Source organism: Trachypithecus francoisi, unplaced genomic scaffold (assembly GCF_009764315.1).
Source record: "Trachypithecus francoisi isolate TF-2019V2 unplaced genomic scaffold, Tfra_2.0 Lachesis_group4, whole genome shotgun sequence".
NCBI lineage: Eukaryota > Metazoa > Chordata > Mammalia > Primates > Cercopithecidae > Trachypithecus > Trachypithecus francoisi.
Genome location: NW_022681469.1, coordinates 135,893,710 through 135,902,632, shown reverse-complemented (window position 1 = coordinate 135,902,632; position 8,923 = coordinate 135,893,710).

Genomic DNA, 8,923 nt, shown 5'->3' with positions numbered 1-8,923 from the left:
GTTAACCACCAGCTAGAATCACTGCCAAACCCAAGTCCTGACAGTCTACTGCAATACTGTGGAACTGCTATGAATATTTGAAGGCATACAACTGGTTATGGGAAGTACCTGACTTGACATGATTTCATGTGAGTTAGAATGCAGTGTTAGTTTATTAGGTAACAAACACAGAAGCAAATTCACCCTTGAACCCACTCTCGAGAAGGCATTCTGTCAGGAGCTGGATTGAAAGTCACTTCTCTCCATCCCCAGAAGGCGCTTCCAAAAATGAAGCACATGACTGGCCCTAACCCTTGGCAATCTATCTCAGCCAGTGGCCTGAAACTGCTCCAAGGATGTGGGTGGGAGTGTTAATTAGAGAATTCAGGAGATCTTTCCCCAGGGGTATTTACTCTTGTACTCTTCCAATCAGCAATGGGAGTCAATGTCTTTGTCATTATTTATTGAAATACAATGTCTTTGTCACTATTTATTGAAATACATTGAATGCTACCAGGATGCAAGGCACATGGTATGCACCTGTCTCTGCTATATATTTCTGTATAAAAAACCACCCCAACACTTAGACAGTTGCTTAAGAGGATGATGGCTACACTCCTCATCATTCCATGGGTTGGCAGGGCTTAGCTGGGTGGTCCTTTTGCTCCAGGTGGTGTCACTTCGAATTCAGTTAGGCGATCAGCTAAGATTAGAAGGCCTGACACGGCTTCGTTAATATGTCTGGCACCTGATCTGGGGTGACTGAAATGCTGGGAACAGGCTGAGTTGCTCTGTGTCTCTTCCTCTCTCTCTCTTTCTTTCTCCAACAGGGTCATTATGCTTCTTGCACTGTGGCCCAGGGCTCCAAGAGAGCAAAGAAGGATGCGTCAGGCCCCCAAATTGGCACAGTGTCTATTGGTTAAAGCGCATGAGAAGGTCAGTCTGAATTTAAATGGAGGAGAAACAGACTCTTCCTTTTACTGGGAGGAGAGGCATGGTAGAAATTGTTGGTGATGGTCTTTAGAGTCAATCTACAAAGTTTTACATACTAACTTAAATAAACCAAAGTCACTTTGTTTCCATACATGCTTCAATGTCTCAAATGGAGAAAATGCCAGATTTTTTCAGGGTACAAACCATGCCCTTGCACATTTTTCATTACTGGAAACAAACAAACACTTCTCCAGACTTGCTCCTGGGTAGTACTTGTTGGTTACTTGTTGGTGAGAAAGACATGAGGTGAGCTCAGTGGTGAGGCATGCTGGGAAGACCAAGAAGTAGATGAGCGAGACCTACATAAGGACCTGCTGCTCAGGCCCTGGGTGGACTGGAGGGGGATTATCCTAGCTACAGTGGTTTCTGGAAAGGGCAACTTTGCAATCTTTGTGGACTCCCTTTTAATGTCATGAATAATTCTGGCCATTATCAATAACTAGGGACCCAACTGACAGACAGGACTTAGAAGGGGAAAACTCAGGGCGGGGTACAATTCTAAAGGCAGGTGAGCGTAGCAGACGTTGTTGTAAAGTCTCTCCATCAGGCATAGCTCTTGCTAGTGGTCAAGGTGGAGGTGTCAGGACGGATTGCTGGTGAAGGAGAGGGGATAGGAGCCATAGCTGGGTGGCAGGGCCCCAGTTATGAGTTTCTGGCACTTTCCCAGAATTAGAAGATACTGGAGTTAAACCACATTCCAAATGAGTAAGAAATCATGGAAACACCCAGTTTGATAGAAGATACCCAGGCACCAGAGATTCTCCTTGGCCTAGATTCTGATTATCTGAGTCTTTCAGAAATTGTGTGTGAATGTGCATGCTGTGTGTGTGCATGTGTGTGTGTGTATGTGTAGGTGGTTGGAGGGATGGTGTGGCATGCTAGCATGTAAGTGCTCGGAGCTCATGGTTGGACATGTGTGCAAGAGGGTGGGGACAGAGGTGGCTCCAGAGCCTGGTGCGTCTGGTCACATCTTATCACCTCTACTTAGAGAGGAAGTTAAATCCCCAAAGTCTCAGATCATCATCAATAAAAGACAGACAGCCATAATAATAGCTTCTTAAGGGACTGTTTGGAGGAGGAAGGAGCTAAGATTTATATAGCACTTAATGTTTTGCTTGGCCACATACTGACTCTCAACAGCATTAGTTTCTCTCTTTCCATTCCTCCCTCCACCAACCCACCATTATCTGTGACTTTATCATGAGCTGAATGATGGGCCTTAGTTCAAATCCCTCTGTCCCTATAAATATTAGCTCAGGAGCCAATGGGGGCTCTTAGGACACACGTGGCTCTGGAGAGCTGCTCCAGACCGCTAGAAAGATAAGGAGAGAAAGTGGGTCAGATGGCTGCTCTACAGAAGAGTAAACTTCTAGAGGCAAGGGGGTATGTGGTTTCGAGATTTATATTTCACTATTAGAAACTAGGTAGTAAAATCTGTTTTACTCTTCCTTGTGTCAAAATCTCTTTTTTTTTATTTTTTTATTTTTGAGACAGAATTTCACTCTGTTGCCCAGGGTGGAGTGTAGTGGTGTGATCTCAGCTCACTGCAACCTCTACCTCCAGAGTTCAAGTGATTCTCCTTCCTCAGCCTCCCAAGTAGCTGAAATTACAGGTGCCCACTGCCCAGCTAATTTTCATATTTTTAGTAAAGATGGGGTTTCACCATGTTGGCCAGGCTGGTCTTAACCTCCCGACCTCAAGCGATCCATCACTCTCAGCCTCCCGAAGTGCTGGGATTACAGGCGTGAGTCATTGCACCTGGCCCTTGTGTCAAAATCTTAAAGACGCTTTAACTAAGTCTTTCTTTCCAAACTAAATAAAAACTATAATGTCACTAAGTGTTAAATTTGAACCTTGCCCCACTTTGATAATTCTTGACAGTTTTTACCAGAAAACATTTCACTTTAAGCAGAATTTGTGTTTCAGAACACTTGCTTGCTGCTGGAAGACCATGGTGTTTCTGGCCGCTTTTCCTCAACCTCAATATAATTTTTGTATCTTGCTAAACTCACCAGCTTCCAAAATCACTAGCTTCCTCCATATTTACCTTTGCAATCTTTATCAACCATCTCTTTGGTGATGCTTGTTTTCAGCTGTCTTCTCAAAGAATGGGTCCTCAAGCATCTAAACCACAAGGATGATTTTATCAGACCATTCTGAGAATTGAAATACCCCAACTCAACAATATAATTGTGTAGATATGGTGTTATGCTTGATCTTAAATATGTAAAGAATTGAACTTGTTGTGTGTCATAGCTTTGAACTTGGGCTTCTAATAGATAGGAATTCCACAAAATTCCTAGAAAAGAGCTCATGCACAAACAAAACAAGGATCCAGACATGTTTTTCCCCAGATTTGTGTGGGAAAAAGTATAGAGTGCTAGCACAGGGTGTGTTTCATGCCAAAGCTTTGTTAATATCTTATGCCTTGTACTCAGTAAACCCTAATCATACTGAACTTCACTTATGCAACCTCAACTATTTATGGGGGCTGAGAGGGAAAATATGATTAACTCCAAGTGGACAATTCTGGCTTCAAATCTCCAAATGATTCCTGTGTACTCAGTATTTACTCCCCTTTAAAAAAGAACTGTTTCTATGGAGAACACACATATGTACAGATAAATTTCCATCAGTCCGGCGCGGTGGCTCACGCCTGTAATCCCAGCACTTCGGGAGGCCAAGGTGAGCAGATCACGGGGTCAAGAGATCAAGACCATCCTGGCCAACATGGTGAAACCCCATCTCTACTAAAAATGCAAAAATTAGCCGGACGTGGTGGCCTGCGCCTGTAGTCCCAGCTACTTGGGAGGCTGAGGCAGGACAGTCACTTGAACCTGGGAGGCAGAGCTTGCAGTGAGCTGAGATTGCTCCACTGCACTCCAGCCTGGTGACAGAGCAAGACTCCATCTTAAAAAAAAATTATCCATCAATAACTTCGCACCAAAAAAAGTCGTATTTAAAACAAAAGAAGCCCATGATATAATTAAGTAGTTCAATTTTATCTAAGGACTGAATGACCATAGTAGAGTTGGAAAGCACGCTTGTTAAAGTATAGTGTTCAGATGCGTTTTAGTTCAGCATGAGTTCCTCAAACTCATGTTCACAGGAAAAGTTTCTTCAGTGTTGTTACATGGTGTTTCATGTTGTTTGCATAGCATTTAAGCAAAGCGGAATATGCAGTAATAATCATCTGGTGGATCTTACTACAAGTTAAGGAATAAACTACATGAGCAGCAGTGGTCTTCACTTCCCCCCATTACAATTGCCCTCCCATTGCATTCCAGTAGATAATATTACTTATGGACCCTTCTTATTTATTTAAATATAAAATCTTCACAGCTTGGGGGTGGGGGTACAAACAAGGTATAGATTTTGAGAAGGCAAATTTGAGATACAGGCAATAAAGATTCTCCTCTCTAATGAAGGCTTTGTCCTGCTTGTTGATTATTGTAGAAACAGCTCATTCATTCTTAAATGTCAAGGTTGTCTAGGCTGCTCTGTGAGTTGTTGTAAATAATACTAGTGACCACAAGAGACCAATTCCTACCTTTCAGTGGCTTCACCCAATCGCGGCTTAATCTTTGCTTACACAAAGTCCAATGTGAGTGGGTCATATGGGCTTGCCTCCAATATGTCGTAACACTGTCCAGAGCACATGGCCTCCAAGGTTGTCACAAGAGGGAAATGAGCTTGGAGGAGATAGTCTCTTCACAGTGCTGAAGGGTACACTTCTTATGTCTCACAGTGCACCCACCAGAACTGGTTCCATGGCCCTCACTTAACTATAAGGAAGATTGGGAATGGTAGGACAGCAAGTGGGATATTGGTGATGCTATGTCTATGCTATGCTTAGTGTCTCTTGGTTCTAATTTTCTGGCAGTATAGAAATAAAAACAGTGAGCGCCCAGGCGTTGGTTGAGGCCAGCTAGGGTGGCGGCCAAAGGAAAAGGCAGGAGGTGGATAGACGTATTAGGTGGCAGAAACTTAAAGCAAAATAAGCAAAGTACCCATTCCTGTAAGCCAAAAGGAAAGGGGGCAAGAAGATGTGTAAAAGCCTGGGTTTGTGGACACCATTTTCCTATTTATAAGGTAAAACACACTTCAGTTTTGCTTCATGGCTCCTGTAGCCCAACCTTCGCTGTCTGGTTGTGTCAAGTGTAAGACGTTTCATGCTAGCCCTTATCTGGACTCAGTTCCCGGGTCTGCGATTGCCGCATGTGCTTGTTGGCTTCGGTGTGGGATACTTACCTTAAACTGACATGATTAGAACAGAACTTAGAATCTCACTCTGCAAAGTGGCTCTCTCTCATCTGCCTGTCTTGGTTGTTAGAGACACCAAGTCCTACCTGTCTAGCCTTAAAACTTGGACTGCTCTTTAACTAACTCCCCAACTTTTCTTCTTGGTAAGTTATTCTCTGGTCCTATTTCTGTTCTCAATTTATTTGGTTGTGAGGTTTGTTTGTTTGTCTTTCATGGAGCATGTCCTGATTTGTTCCTTTTCTCTACTCTTTCTTCCATTATCATAGACCAGGCCTTCGCCATCTTAGTTATAGATGATGCCAGTAAACTTCTAGAGCTCAGTTCCAATCTGTCCTGTTCACCATTGCCAAATTAACCTTCATTCAGCAACTGAATTCATAACGTTACACTAACATTTGAAAGCCTTCAATACTCTGTTTTCTTCCACATTAAATCTACATGCAAACCCAGTGATTATTTTTGCTATATCTTACACAGCAAACTGAATTCCTTACTTTTCCTAGCTGGTACATCGCATATCTCTTAAACTATTCTCCTTAATGTATTCATCTTTGTATATCTCATAGCAATTAGCAGTGTGCCTGGCATATAGTGAGGCCTGAATAAATATATTTTGAGTAAACAAAGAGTGGATTTTCAATAGATATTTACTTAAAGAGGGCCTGGGATTAAATGCTGATGGAACCAATATCCTGAAATACAGAATGTTTCAACATCCTTTTACATTTGAACAATGCTGACTGAAAATCGATATGATAAAGACCTATTGAAACTTATTTAATGTAATACTTCGAAGTAGTTTCTCTTCACTGTGAATTTTCAGTTGTTCCTATAGCAGTCTGTGTGAAATTATTGATGATTTTTATACAAACACATCTATTCTATCACGCAAAATGCATGTTTTAAATAAGTCACCGCATGACTATTTTTTCACATGATTATTCCCTTTCCTTGTCCAAATAAAGTAACTGCAGCACATTTATTCCCTGGAAATTTTGGAACACATCAGGGAAGAATGTCCTTTTCTACCTTTCCTGTCGCCCCTCGAATCCTCCTTCCCCCACCTCATCCCAGTCACTAATTTACTGACTCATTCCATTTATGGTCATTATCTTTTTTTTTTTTTTAGATGGAATCTCTCTCTGTCGCCAGGCTGGGGTGTAGTTGCGTGATCTCAGCTCACTGCAACCTCTGCCTTCCGGGTTCAAGTGATTCTCCTGCCTCAGCCTCCCGAGTAGCTGGGATTACAGGCATGCACCACCACACCCAAGTACTTCTTGTATTTTTAGTAGAGATGGGGTTTCACCATGTTGGTGAGGATGGTGTCAATCTCTCAACCTCGTGATCCACCCGCCTCGACCTCCCAAAGTGCTGGGATTACAGATGTGAGCCATTGTGCCCGGCCATCTTCTTTCTAAATAAGAACACAATTTACCCACCAGCTCTGCTCTCTGCTTTCTCTGCTATGCCACTGCCATCTTTCACTCCCTTATGTAAAAGAAATAAAAGAAAACAGAGAAAACTCCGGAACAGCATGATGTACGTGAGAAACAAATTTGATAAACACAAAAGTATATAAGTCCATGGTTAGAAAAATCACAAGAATTTCACTTTGCATATTCAACAAATCAGTATCAGCCAGGCCAATATAAGAAGGACCCTTCCTAAAAGAAAATGACAGTTTACTGAGGAAATGAGAACAATGTAATTGACTGGCGGAGTGGGGAGGGTGTGAAGAGTCCTCTGCAATTATAGCAAATAAACAACAAGCACAATGACGCCTAAGTGGTTTTCCACACTGGGAGAGCCCTGAGCCCTGGGACTGGAGGCAGCCTTCCTGTGGGCTCAGCACACTTCAGATTAGCTGTGTGGCCTCCGGCAAGTTACTTATCTATGTCTCACTTTCCTCATTGAAAACGTGGAGATAATGAAAGCAGTTTGGAGATTTCACAAAGAACTTAAAACAGACCTATGATTCAACCCAGCAATCCCATTACTCGGTGTATACACTAAGGGATATAAGTTATTCTCTTATAAAGACACATGCAGGCGTATGTTCATCACAGAACTAAATGCTCATCAATGGTGGACTGGATAAAAAAACATGGTGCATATACACCATGGAATACTATGCAGCCATAAGAAAGAATGAGATTAGGCCAGGCACAGTGGCCCATGCCTGTAATCCCAGCACTTTGGGAGGCTAAGGTGGGTGGATCAAAAGGTCAGGGGTTTGAGACCAACCTGGCCAATAAGGTGAAACCCCGTCTCTACTAAAAATACAAAAAATTAGCCGGGCATGGTGGCACGTGCCTGTAATCCCAGATACTCGGGAGGCTGAGGCAGGAGAATCACTTGAACCTGGGAGGCAGAGGTTGCAGTAAGCCAAGACTGTGCATTGCATCCAGCCTGGGTGACAGAGCAAGACTCTATCGCGAGGGGGGAAAGAAAAAAGGATGAGATTATGTCTTTTGCAGCAACATGGATGTAGCTGGAGGCCACAGAAAACCAAATACTGCATGTTCTCACTTGTAAGTGGGAGCTAAACATTGAGAACACATGGACACAAATATAAGAACAAGAGACACTGGGGCCTGCTTGAGGGTGGAGGGTGGGAGGAGGGTGAGGACCAAAAAACTACCTATCCTGTATTTTGCTTATTACCTGGGTGATGAAATAATCTGCAGAGACAGATAACTGAAATAATCAAGCCCCAGAGACACGCAATTTATGCATGTAACAAACCTGTGTGTGTACCTCCTGAACCTAAAATACAAGTTGGAAACAAAATAATATAAAACAACTACAGAAAAAAAGAAATTAAAATTTTAAAAAAAGTTGAGATAACCGTTGCTGCCTCAATTGTGAATATTAGAATTTGAATATAGCTATCCACAAAAAGTACTCAGCACAGTGCCTAACACGTGTATTAAGATGGCCCTTAATATCATCTTATTGATTAGTTTTATATTATTGAGGCATTGAAAATGTAAATGGAAACTTTGGCTAACATTATGACATTTAAAATTCGGGAAGCACCCATAGCAAATTACTTCTCTTAAATACCAGAGTATTAGACAATATTCTAGCCTTTGAGTTCATGGGCTTAAAATTTAGAATAGTCAATAAACGAGCATGGTTAAAAGCTATGACTATACAGGAGTGAAAAATGTTGTTAACATGGAGCAGTATGTTCCAAAAAACTAGTCGTGATGGATTAAAAAATAATAATAATCTGTTATAAAATAAGTGTGGGGAAATACTACAGGTTTTGCTGCCCCTCTTAGTACCTTACAATACTTTTGACAATGTTACCAGCTCTGTAAGTCTCCACAGGGAAGATGTATTTCCCCGAATTTTAACACAGGGTTTCTTAAAGTATTTCATCATGAAGACTTTTGAGAATGGGGCTATTCATTTTGTTCACAGATATATCCCAAACACTAACATATAGTAGGTGCTCAATAAAAGCTGTTGAATGTATTAAAGAGGAATATACTGAGAGATGGCTTAGGAAATGAAAGTATGTTTGTGTTGACTTTGATTTTCTCTAGAAACCAAAGCTTTATAAATGGAACTAAATTCCTCTCCAAGACTCATGCTCATAAGATGTTTAGAGGAACATATTCAAAGTCAATAGGGAACATTCTCTGACTCAGAGCAGGATTGGGGGTGCTTTGGTTTCAAG